The sequence below is a fragment of the Delphinus delphis genome, chromosome 10, assembly GCF_949987515.2.
Source record: "Delphinus delphis chromosome 10, mDelDel1.2, whole genome shotgun sequence".
NCBI lineage: Eukaryota > Metazoa > Chordata > Mammalia > Artiodactyla > Delphinidae > Delphinus > Delphinus delphis.
Genome location: NC_082692.2, coordinates 11,777,527 through 11,791,272, shown reverse-complemented (window position 1 = coordinate 11,791,272; position 13,746 = coordinate 11,777,527). Strand labels below are relative to the sequence as shown.

General features: G+C 45.7%; 1 protein-coding gene across 5 annotated transcripts in view; it reads right to left on the bottom strand.

The window, feature by feature from the left end:
• JARID2 (jumonji and AT-rich interaction domain containing 2) overlaps positions 1-13,746 on the bottom strand; it is a 241,142-nt gene that overhangs the window by 74,648 nt on the left and 152,748 nt on the right. The window lies entirely within an intron of this gene.

Below are 13,746 nucleotides of genomic sequence, written 5' to 3'. Positions count from 1 at the left end.
AAAAGAGATCCCTCGCACACTGTCAGTGGGAGTGTAAACTGGTGCAGCTAACTTTGGAAAACGGCATGGAGGCTCCTCAAAAAATTAAACACAGAACTGCCACAGGGTCCAGCGATCCCACTTCTGGGCATTCATCCGAAGGAAATGAAGTCACTATCTCGAAGAGAGATACCTGCAACCCCATGTTCACCACAGCATTATTTACAGCCAAGATACGGAAACAAACTAAGAATCTGTGGAGGGATGAATGGATAAAGAAAACGTGGTATGAATATACAGTGTAATATTATTCAGCCATAAAAACGGAAATCCTGCCATTTATGACAACAGGGATGGCCGCCGAGGGCGTCATGTTAAGTCAGACAGAGAAATACTGTGATCCTCATTTGCTGTGGATTCTAAAAAAACCAAACTCATAGAAACAGAGAGTCATTATTAGCAGGAGTGTGTGTGTGTATGTGATCAAGGTAGAAACTTCCAGTTATAACATGAGTAAGTTCTGGGGATCTAACGTACAGCATAGTGACTTAGTTAATAACACTTTACTGTATATTTAAAAGATTAAATTAAAAAATAAAAGTACATGAGGTGACAGATATGTTAACTAACCTTACTGTGGTAATCATTCGTAATGTGTGTATACACCAAAGCACCAGGTTATACACCTTAAAGTCTACACAGCGTTATATGCCAATTATATCTCAATAAAGCTGGGGCGGGAACCACAATGACTAACATTCAAAAGTAGGGCTTCCCTGGTGGCACAGTGGTTAAGAATGCTCCTGCCAATGCAGGGGACATGAGTTCGGGCCCTGGTCCGGGAAGATCCCACATGCCACTGAGCAACTAAGCTGATGCGCCACAACTACTGAGCCTGCGCTCTAGAGCCCGAGGGCCACAACTGCTGAAGCCCGCACGCCTAGAGCCCGTGCTCTGCACCACAATGAGAAGCCCGCACACCACAATGGAGAGTAGCCCCTGCTTGCCACAACAAGAGAAAGCCCACACACAGCAATGAAGACCCAACGCAGCCAAAAATAAATATAAATAAAGTAATAAATTAACAAAAGTAACCTAACACCCCAGAAATTTGAAATAAACTAGCCAGAATTAAGAGATTTAACTTGGTGGTAACTTAAAGCATTTTTCTTGAAAACAAAGCCCAAATCTATTTATGGCGTAGAAAGAAAAAAATTCAGTTATATACGACCACAAAACTTCAGAGAATGTCCCAGCACAGAAAAGCCCCAGATACAGGAAGTTGAGGAACCCTGTTCTGTTGTTGACCATCCTTCTTCTCATAGCCCCCTGAGAGACAGAAACAGTGCCTCGAGACACGTATTTGGTGACTTGAACAGGATTAAGCCACTACTGAATACTTTTAGAGAACACACAACAACATTCTGTCAAAATACTTGAATTAACAGTCCATGGAATGCACATAATGTAATTTTGAGGCACTTGGATAAATGAATGGGTTCATTGCCTGTTGAGGGGCAGGGAGTAGCCTCTGTTGTCACGGTGACTGTAAACCAAAGCATTCCCATCCACACTTGACAGTGGGTAAAATAAACACAGATGAGAAGTGACCCTATTTTGCCCTTGCAAAAATTTTGTGACACTCCCTCCCCCCAGCACCTCCTCAAGGGAACTGGCTCATCCCAATCGCTGTGCAACACTCTCTGGGAGACACCACCGCCCCTGAAAAGAAACCCACAAGCTAAAAATACAACAAATTTCATTTTAAAAGACAAGCTACTGAGAAAATGTTGATCAGTATATGGAATTGCCCTTCACAGCAAACATGACTAGAAGTATATGAATTCTGTGCACCAAGGGAGAGCTACAGTGTTATTTAGTGTCATCTCTCCTCCTCTGATCTAAAACACAACTTGCTTTGTAAAACACTGAAATTGGGCACACAGTGAAAGGTGGAGACAGACTTATGGAGGTGTGTGTGCGTTTTATGGGCAAATTCCCCCGCCAGGTATAAATTAAATTAAATCCTCTGCAAGTTGAAACGTGTGAAATCAGAGAAAGAATGAGAGGTGCGCTGGCACCTCCATATGTACATATGTACTCCCACCCATATGTACTCCCATATGTACTCCCACCCCACCGCTGCCGGGCGCACACATATTCACACACGTGCCCTGGAAGGGCTGTGGGGAAAGGCCTGGTAGAATCATAAGAACGGGGATGTGACGGATATTGCATTGTCTCCCTGTCAGCCGAATACCATCCGTGAATACTAAGTAGAAAACAAAAGAAGAAATAACTTGCAGGGACACAGTACCGTTTCCAATTTCTCCTCTCCACAGCCCAGAAAGAACAGCAGGAAACATCCCCAGACCTAGTATCGTGCCATCAGTGTGGGTGCACCTACCGGGCCAAAGGGTGCACCACCCACGATGACCTACAGGGAGCTGGAAATCATCCTATAGATGGGGAATTAAAGCCAGCCCACGACAATCGCGTGCAAAGGCAATTCAAGATGAAATCACATTGTCCGCTTTGGTGAGTTGTTTGTAGCAGGAAAATACTTCCACTCAGACAGTGTGCCCTTAGGTAGGGCACACTGTACGTAAGCAACTACCTAAAGACAAATTACACCGGGGCCTGGGGGCTGGGAAGGAGGCGGCATGCAGCCAGAGACCAGTCTATAAATAATTTCAAATAAACCACAAGGGAAGGAAAGACATCATTGTTCTGTTTCTGCACAAAGCAGATGAACAAGCTGAGGAAGGAAATGTTTGGGGACATATAATGAAAAAGGTCTCGAAAGGCATCATCTCAAGCAGGCATGGGAAGAGCGGCTAAGGCCTAAACTCAACATGTATGAAGGAAAGAGGAGGGGGGCACAAACCGATGAATTCGAGCCACGCGTCACCTGTTGGGCTGAGTAAAGGTCTGTTCAAAGGAGAACCCAAACCAGAGAACAACAAAATGATCACAGCTCACCAAAGAAAAGAAAAATTAATTCATCTAAATTCTTACCTAAAGGAGTCACCCAAACTAACAAGCGGCCACAAGGGGAGAATACTGCTCTGAGATCAAGTCTTTCTGGAGCAAAGGCTGCATCTACCTGATAAAGGCTAACGGCTCCCAGAACTCGTAACTGCGGGGTCATCGCGGTCCATTTACACAGCGACTCGATAGAAAATGGATATTTAGTATTTGTTGAGGGACAGTGATATGCCATGTGCTTTAAAATCATGAACAGCGTTTAGTCCAGTGGTTACCAGAGCCCTGGTTATCAGAGTGTGATCCTCCAACCAGCAACATCAGAACTGCCTGGGAACTTATCAGAAATGCAAATTCTCAGACTAACTGAATCAGAAACTCCGGGGGGTGGGATCCAGCAAGCTGGGCTTTAAAAGGTCCTCCAGGTGGTCTCCTACACGCTCAGGTCGGGGAACCACTGGGCTAGAGCCAGCTCCGTAAGGTGCTGTAGTGCAAATTTATCGGACAACGCAATGGAGGCTCAGCGACTTTACCTGGCTTTTAAGAACACAGATGCCAAGCAAGCATCTACATTATTCCAAAGCCTTTGCTCTCTCCACTGCACCACATTACAGAGGCATTCTGTCCCTAATACTGGACACGAAGGCCCGTTTAATTGCTGAGGCAGCCGGCATCAAAGATCTACTTTACATCTTAAATGAACAAAACCAGATTTAGTCCAGAGGGATTTTAATTCTGGATTTGTCCTCTCAATTTTGATAAAGTCTACTTTCAAAGGTAGCACCATAAAGGGTGCCACACTGGTGCCGTGTGTATTGTAGGTCCTAGTTCGCTTAGCAAAAATATATGGGGACTGCTCATGGCAGGTTTAGCCTGCTTACCTAGCCAGGCAGGCCTGGGAACAGGCTCCCTACTGGCTTTATTGGCTAAGAGAAGTGTGTCCACTCCCACTGTCGTGCAGTTAGTGGCTACTGGCTCAAGGGGGTTTCAACAAAATCAGTTTCTATGTTCCTAGATTAAGGGTCAACAATGGAGACAGAACCTCTTTGGGAAATCCGTGGGTGTCACTGTCCAAACTGACATCTGTGAGCCTCTTCATTTCTCAAATTGCTTCAACGAAGGAGAAAATTATATCTACAGTCTTAAATACTTTCTTTGTATACAAATTTCATTGTTTTATGTATAAATTTTAAAATATCTGGGGAAACACAGGAGAGTGGTGAAGATGGGCAAAAATGTTTGTCCTCAAACAGGGATTAAATTAAGTCCTGCCCATCTGAGGGCTGAACCAAGAAATCTGAATAACATGGGCAAGCCCTCGTTTGTACCAAAGGTAGTGGGAGTAGAGGCAGTGACGGTGATGGAAAGGGCCCCGCAAAAAGCAGTCTGAGCGAGCCTTCTGTGTGTCTGCTGGCATCACTCTTCCTGACCTTCGAAACACCCAGGTCTCCAGCACCCAGGGAAAGCTGCACTGCCGTACCTTCCTCTGGCTTCAACAACAGCCCAAGCTCATAGCAGGAGGGCATCTTTCAGAGACGTAATACAGATTTTGGCTGTATGGACAAGATCAATGTACATTTTGATTTGGTTCTAAAATCACTTCAAACATTCACAGACATTCTCACCGTGAGGATTCCCAGTGCCCAGTCCTCCCTAAGCCTTAGATTTCTCATCTGTGCACCAGGATGATCTGACATTCAGATGATCTATAAGGGCTCTATTTATCCCGGCCTCGTTCCATGAGACTGGACGGTAGGAGGCCTCAGAAATGAATATAGGGAGAGAAATCCTGGCCAGAGCGGCTCAAATCCCTACAAAGGGGAATAACGACAAGCGCCAGAAAGGCCAAGTGCCAGTCCACATTACACAATGGCATTTGCCAGACCAGCAAGCAGATTATAGTACAAACAGTCTGCAGGCTGTCACAATGGATGCAAACATAGTTCTTGGGGGCAGAATAACAGGCTGAACAAATTTATAATTACGTTCTACAGAAAGAAGGACTGAAAACTACATATATTTTAAAACTGCTAGAATCCCATCCTGCACAGTTCCAAGTTAACAGGGAAGAAACAAAATGTTAAGTTAATGAATACATCATAGGGTAATCACGAAGTATCCCCCAAGATTGACCTGAATCGTGCTCATGGTTACTTGAAGCATCCTCTTCAGACCATTCATTCCCCAATAGTTTGCAGGAGCCAAGGTGGGCTTCGGCCTGGAAACAAGGCCCCAGTAATCCTACCAGGCCCAGATAAGTAGGCACTGACAAAAACAGCCTTCCCACAAGATAATAATCAATAACCACTAAATGGATTTACACGATAATACATCAGAGCCAATGCTTGCTTCGCGTTATTTTTTAATTATATTATCAGAGAACAATTTACTTGACCCAGTCAAGTAAAGCACCTGGCCTATTACACTGTTATATACTCAACAAAACAGTACTTCCTATGAAAGAAGCAACATCTCAGAAGGCCTCCTGGAACCAAGTATGAACAACAGGACAAAGATTCATTTCTAAGACCCAGCTCTCGTTTTCCTTTTAAACATTTTCAATCTTTCTGCATTTTATATACAGTAGACAGCAGGAATTAACATTAATGCCAATTCTACAGAGTTGAAGCTTTTTATAAAGTGGTCATATATGCTGTTCAAACTTTACAGAGTAAATTTTCTTTAAGAAATAAACTCCAAAAATGCAAACAAACAAAGGCTAAGTCTTCTTTGACCTCTGGGAAAACCAAGATCTGAGAGGGTAACAGGAAAAAATGCCAGATATATCTGTTACCATCATAATGAGAATAATGCTTATTATCACGGAATTCGATGATCTGGTTAAATATCTCAAAATTCTACCAGAAAACAGTAGTCAATACTAAGCTAGCACCACAGGAAAAACCACATGGCCTTCAGACAAGAAGGCATTTTCCCCCTTCACTTGGCATCACTGATTAACAATGCCTGATGGAAATGCAGAAAACTTACACTGCAGTGGTTTGAGGACTCCACAACCTGCTGTGAAAGCAGAAGTAGGTACTTACTTATATCCTAATCAGAGGTCACAAGAGAGGCCCTGACAAGTCATTTTACAAGTTATATTTTGGTTTCTATATAGATGGATGTGGAATTTTGGACCCAGGAAGTATTATGGAAGCAGAGGAGAGATAAGAAGGGAGGAGAAACGGCTGGGGAGGTGGGGGGGAATAAAAGAGCAGAATAATATATTACTACCAAAAAACAGCTCCAGTCTTTCCTAACCCTCTAAAATAAATAACTATGGGCAACACTTCAAAAACACACAACAGAGAGACAGACACACAAGTACACACGCACCTACCTTCCAATATGATAAGAGGGTATGTAGGATCTGGACAATTCTAAATAGGAAAATATGCTTCTCAAACAGAACAACTCCTCTAGAAAGATTTCCTTTCCTTACACTTTATTTGGCTACTCTTAGAATTTGTTTACCTTCACAAAAACATACAAACATACCAGATACTCCGCCAGCCACTGGGGATACAAAGCAAGGACGATCCCATCTGTGAGGGAGCTGAGGGCCAAACCCTTTTAAAGCTTGAACATGGAGTGAGCACAGCTAGATAGCGATGATCACCCAATTCCCTCCCTGCCCAAACACACTCCAAAAAAAAAAAAAAAAAAAAAAAATCACACAGATGCTGCTGACTCCACACTCATCCTATGGGACGGGCTTTAAGCTCGCGGGAGAGATCTATCAAGGCATTTTATGAGGCCATGATAGATTCTATGTTTCTAGATCAAAGCAACTGAGCCTAAAGCAAGTGAGAAAATATTCTTGTCCCACATTTACCTTATTCCAAGGGGAAAAAACCCATCTATTATTATGGTCTCTTCTTTAAATTTCTGAATTTCTAACAGCAGAAATGAACCAAAAGCTTGCCCCTGACAAGTGATTTACCTTGCTGCCTTCCCTCCTCGACCTGTCCTTTAGAATCTCTCTAGCGCAGTGCCTCCCTCCACCCAGCCAATCCTACCATCAAAACGAAGAGGAGGGAAGAAGAGAGGGAAAGGGTAGGGCGGGGGTGATGAGAACACTCTATCCTCATCTTAGCAGCAACAATGTGCACTGCTTTTAATTGAGCTGCTAAGCAGCCAGGGGGGATGCTGACATCAGGGAACATTCTGCATAAAGAGCCATGTCTAACAACCCCTGCAAAAGCACTCACATGTGAACCACAAGTGACACTAATGGCTGTCACCCCCTTTGCAAATGAGGTGACTCCAAACCCCACAAACCCAGCATCTCGTGCCTTTCACGTGAGACGTATGGAACCAGTGTCGTCTGTCTTTGTGCTCGCTCTCCATTTCATCAAGGAAGACTTACGAACTGATAAGATGTTTCCGGGAGGGTCAGATACCACTGAAGAGATCAGGGATGCGTTTACATTTGTCCTTTGGGAGCGTAAAAGGCAAGGAGGACAAAAGCACGTGACAGAGACGTTCATATCGAAAACACAAGGAAGAGCAGTGCTAGAAGAGGAAGGAAGGAAACTGGTATCCAGTTTCCGTGGCAACCACAAAGCATGCATGCTACACCATCATTTGCATAGGAGGTGGAAGTGATATCCCTGCAATCAGATCTCTGAGCTAACAGAAAAAGGAAATGGCCACAGCGGTAATAAAACTGCCTCAAATGAAGTTCTACCATTTTCCTTAAACAAATAAATGCAGCAGAAGCCTGTGTGCTTACCAGGAACCTCAAGCGAATTCTGGGAGCAGCTGCCCATTCTCACAAGCATCCAAAAATTTGTCCTCGGTAACAACTAATGACCAATTAAATCAAAGGGATTTTGCCAATCTCTAACCCTGCAGAGGACACACGTGCTCTGGGGCGGGCCCCATGTTTCCCATTCCTTCCTTCACGCTAAGACCCATGTGCACTGACCTCTTAGGAGGGTGGTACGTCTTTATGGAGAAGAACTGACTATCTACGAAGACTTCTCTAAACAGAATTCCTCTCTAGCAGGAAAAGTAATGTGTTAAGGAAAGAGGAGCCCAGCTTCACTAATGAAAAAGCTTAATACACGATTCCAGGAAGATAAGCATTAACAGTAAATCTGAAAATAAACTGCACAATGCCAGAAGGATACACCTCTCCCTGCTTTAGATGCCTACATTGTGTTACTCCATATACAAGGTGCTACCCCACCCCAGATTAGCCAGGCCAGATATGTGGTGCTTTAAGAGACACTTAAAAATGGAAATTCCAATGATAACTTTAAAAGTCAAGTAAGGATGGAGCCAACATAAATTTATTCTAAAAGTCTCCTAATCAAACCCAGAAAATGACAGTGATAGCTTTCAATTACCAAAGCCCCCCGCCCCCCCCCCCCCCGCCAATCCCTTTCTGATTATCCAAGAACCTCTATGTTTAAGTCAATTCATCCTTTGGTTCAAAAAAAGAAAGAGATCGCGACTGGGGTTTGTTTTTCATTTACTAAGGTGAAGACAGGGAGCCCATCTGTTCCCTCCTCTAATCAAAGGAAGCTAACTAATGCTATCGTTCAACACGCATCCAACAAACATCAATTCCCGTGCCTCTCAGCACATCTTGGCTTGGAGTGATTTGGGGACCAAGGCTACAGCACAGCAGGCGCCTACGTACTGCTGAGATACGTTACCGTGTTTAATTCGAAGAACCACCTGGGTTGTTGGTTACTGCAAGGCGGCCTACCTGGGCTGGTCCAACTCGAAGCCTGCACAGCTCCCAGACCACTGCAGGTCTCTGCAGGCCCAGGACAGGCAGGGTGGGGTGTCAGGTGCACCCTACTCTCACTACAGGTGACTGCTTAAATCAACTACAGTAATGTGTCAATCCTGACGATGGATTCTGCAAGACGGAAGAAAACTGGAGCGGGACCTATATTTTTGTCCCAACAAACACGTGTGCCCCTTCAAAATATCAACTAACCTTCTTATCTCAAACGTGCTGTACAGAAAAGTTAGTAAATAAACCCTGCCCCCTTCCAGCCCTCTGGTCAAGTCAGTTAGAGAAAGTACTGAAGCACACCAGGCCTTCCAGAAACAGCCTGCTACAGAGCACACGGACCACGTCATGTGTCAAGGCTCAGCCTCTGCGAAGAAGCTCCCGGCATGGAGCGCTGGCCCTCGCTGCTCTGCAGCACCCAACATGCTCACGGCGTGATTAATGTGGCTCCAACACATCCAGCTACCGGGCTGGCTGCGCCCCCGGCGCTGGGCCTGTCTCTCCGTGTTACCGTGCCCAAGAAGCTGGCTCCCAACACCCTCCGTCAGGAAGTTGCAAGAGCTTCTCCACGGAGTCTAGAGCCTAGCAAGAGTGGAAGCGTCTACAAAAGGAAAAGCTCAGTGTTCCTGTCAGCTCACTGTAGGGTGCCCCAACTTCCCTAGACACCCCCTAGTGTCCCACAGACGTCACATCCTCCATGGTACTCGACACACAGCATTTGAAATGATCTGCTTCTTTCCTTCTTCCCTCTGGAATGGAGATTTCCTGCAGCTCAAAATGAGGCTTAATCGACCATATCTTAGATCCACCCAGTACCTGGCAAACAACTCGAATCTTGATGAAGAAATCAGCATTCCTGGACTCTGCTTCCCTGAAGGTCCCACTCCTCTGAGGGTTAGAAAGGTATCGCTTGGCCCAGCCCTGAGAATCCTCAGACCTCTCCCAAAATTCTGAAAACAGAACTCTTCCATCCGTCTCCAACACCAGCACTCCATGGGGGCTCTGCACCACTCCACTCAAGGTGGGTAGAAACCATTTACTGAGTTCTGAAATAATCTGGGGGCTTTATCTCCTGGCAAAGTTCACCCAATCCCCTCTGTGTGTCAGTTTTCTCATCTACAAAATGGGAATGATGTTCAAAGACCTATCCCAAAGGGTCTGCTGTGAGAATCAAATGGACTAATACACGTAAACAATTTAGAATCTGGCCGGCACACCAGAAGTGGCACATAAACATTTGTCGAAGCCACCCTGCAAAGGGGTAATTCTTTTGGAAGACTGTCTTTCTCATGGAGAGTTAAGAGGAAAAGTTGAGTTAAGCAGCAGAAAAAGGTTCTCCAAGGAGACGAAGTGTCAGTCCACATGATCCTGGAATCTCAGAATTTTCTTTCTCCCGATTTCTAATCAAAGGCCTAGTTATGACTGCGCCAGAAAAAACACGTCACTCCTTAAACCATCTAACTCAGAGGATCAATCAGGGGTAAGTCTCCCACCCAGGGGTCGCTTGCCATAAGATCAAGAGGCCATGAGGAATGGACACACAATAGTTTACACATGTTCGTATGCTACCCAGGGACCCAGCATCACTCCAAGAGTTTAGAAAATCTCATAGACACCAAGGCCCTGGAAAGCTGTCTTCCTGTCCCAGGAACAATGGCCTCACGGACTGTATGAGAGTCCTGGTCCCGGGGATACACCTATGAACAGTGCCGGGCCAGAGGCACTGAAGTCAGGAGGGGGGTCTCAGGAGGCTAAAGCCACGTGCCATGTCCACAGGGTCGAGAAGAAGAAGGGGAAAGGAGAGAAGCAGCAGGAAGGCTCTCCCAGGAGGGGAGTGCCTTGAGAAAACAGGTAAGGAGACTCCGTGCAAGGACAGGGAACCTGGAAAAGGACAGGAACACCACGCAGTGCAAGCAGCAGCCCGCAAGCCCTGAACACCGCCCTCCACACCCGACCTCCCCCGGCCTCGCCACCACGGCCCTAAGGAAGAGCAGGCCAGTGAGAGTCTGCGGGACTGGGGATGAGAGGTGACGCCCTTCCGCCAGCTCCTGCCTCCCACGTACCCAACCCAGGACAACATGCAGGGGCTCAGCCCAGGGTGAAGTCAAGCACACAGAGCACCCCTCAGCCCTACTTATGCTGGTTTGGGCGGTAACAGTGCACCTCTGCTAAAGCTAGAAGCACAAGGTAGAGGGGAGAAAGAAAACATTCCAAAGGGAAGGGAACCTGCAGTCCGTCCTGCCATTTAGGCCAAACAAATCTACACACATTCCACACAGGGAACCCCGAATCACCAGCCCAGGTCTGGGCAATCACGAAGCAACCTCAATCCCCACCCAGTTCCAGATTCTTCCAAGCTCCACCCTCTGCGTCCTCCGCCCCACCTCCCAAAACACCACCTAGACCTGGGCTTTCCTTCCTCTGATCCTCTGATCCTCTGATCCGTGACTGGGCTGCGCCTTTAGTCCTCCATAAAGGGCACTGCTCGTGCATTTTCACATGCACAGTCAAGAAGGCCTAACGTGTGAGAAGGACCACACAGATGGACTCCACAAGATGCTTTGTTAAATGAGGAAAAGGGTCTGCTTCTTGGAAACCAAAGCAATGCAAAACATTGTCTTGAAACCCCCAAGTCATGCCACACAGGTAACAATCTGCCACACAGTCAAAATTCCAAGACAGGAAGAGGAAACAGGGAATCCCATAAACCAACCACCCATAAAAAACGTCATGTGCAAAACCAGTCAGACGTCACGCTGATTAGAGCGGCTTCCATGGTTCCGCAGACACCATGGCCAGGCTCCATGTCACCATGAGGGACGGGACGCGGGAGGGTTCTCTTGAACAGACTGCCAGTGTCTTGGGTTACCGAGGGGACAGAACTCATGAGCAGGATCTGAGAGGTGTGAACAAAGCCCAGGGGATGCTGCTGCAGGAGAAGAATCTGTATCCAACCATGACCGTGGGTGATGACACTGAGAAGCCCTGGCACAATCAGAAAGGCTCTCCCAGCTCTCTGCTAGCCAACTGGAGTCACGTGACTTTCAGATTCACCTTGGTGGCCACTTAATCTGGGAAAACACTTAAGATCAGGGTTAAGGTGTGTAGAGCTGAGAGGTGCAAACTCCCCTCCCAAACTTGAACAGCAGGGAAGGTGAAAGAGACCCCCCCATGAGCAGGAACCTGAGGTGAGCCAACAAGAGTGAAAAGTGAAGTGAAAGAAAAGCGTATTTTCCCAGAGGGATGTAGGAAGAACCCACTATAATCACTAAGTCATCACGATCTATCTGGAACGGTCACTTGAAATAAAATAGTCAGTTAGGTCCTCAGAGTTCTCACATCCAGGATGACTTGTGCAGGAAAGCATGACCTCTAACCTCTAATACTGGAAGGCTCCAGAAATGATTTCAAAAGCAAAGTGTGTTTTACTCAAAAGAAACTGAAGATTCACCCGTCTTCTATCTACTGCTTGGTTTACAATGAACAAAAAAATTTCACTTATTACATTAAAGAAGGAATACAAGCACCAGCAGAGAAGAGACCATTTATAGGCTATATAATCTGAGGGGCTGCAAGAGTTGTCCAGTGCATGGAGGTGCTCAGCTGAGGGGGCGAGAGGCACAGTGAACCAGCCACGGTTCAGCTCGCCAAGCCGGGCACTGCTGACCCAAAGGAGCACCCTTCTGGAATTTGTCCTGAAGGTACCTGAAAAAATAAGACCTACATCCGATACTCCTGATGGAAGGTGACATGGTGGAAAAGTTCCAGGCATTGGAGATATGAAGAGCTGGGTTCAAATCGTGACTTTGCTATTTACACGAAACATGCCACTGGTGAAGTATTTTGAACATTTGTTGACTCAGCTATAAAACAGGGTAATAAAACCTTCCAGGTATTTCATAAGGATTAAAGTAAGATTTATTAGCACGATATGTTCTATTCACTAAGGGACAGTTCTTCTTTTAGAGACAGAGCTTCTGGCGCTTCAAAGAGTATGAAGGATGGATTTCTACTAGCAACATGCTCTCTTGTGGAGGGAGATTTTCTATTTATAAGTCAGCTGCTTCTTTATTTTGAAATTTTCTATTTCATTGCACTGGGGCCTACTTAGGCAATTCACTTTTTGATGACTAATTAAACGTGAGGTTATGACCGTGACTAAGATAAAGTGCAAACATAGTAGCTACATTTCCCGTGTGTGTTTCTATCTCATTCTCTTTCTCTCAGTCAACATTCAAAGAACAGACAGGACTTCTGCTTCTGGCTGAGACAGAGTAACAGGGACAGGACTCCCCTGCTGCCTGAAGAAACTAAAAATCCACACAAGACAATGGACATCACACAACAAAGCACCGCGGTCCCTGGGAAACAAATGACTGCCCAGGTTACTGCCTTGAGAGAAATCCAGAGGAATCCCTGAGTTGAGGAGAAGGAATTGAGAGTTTGGGGAGGAAAAGAATGTATAGAGCAGAGTACTCGAGAGGCAAGAGCCACACAGAAAAGTCTGGAATCTGCTGAGGACCCTCCTCAAGTACTCGCTGAGCACACGTGTGTGAAGGAAGTACCCAAGGAAAAGTACCACAAGAAAGAATTACAGGGAACACTCCCCAAACCCCACACAGGGCTGGGAATCATGCTTTGTCAAAATGGTACACATAACTCACAGGGCACTGAGTAAAGTGCTTATATGGGTTCTACCTGAGTAGCTGGGAAAACCTACCCCTACACCAAACACTGCTCTCTGGCCCTACCTAACAAAGCTTAAAAGGTTCAATATTCTCTAGTAACCTACTCATACCCTAGAGCAATGCTTGAGAAGAGGCAGAGAAATACAAACATACCCAGAACCCAACAAAAGAACACTTACGATGCCTGGCATCCAATAAGAAATTACCAGGCAAGCAAAATAGGAGGAAGATATGACCTACATTGAGTGCAGGGACATCAATCAATCCAAAATGACCCATAAGTGACACACATGATAGGTTAGTAGACAAAGACACTAATAACATCTATTATAATTCCAT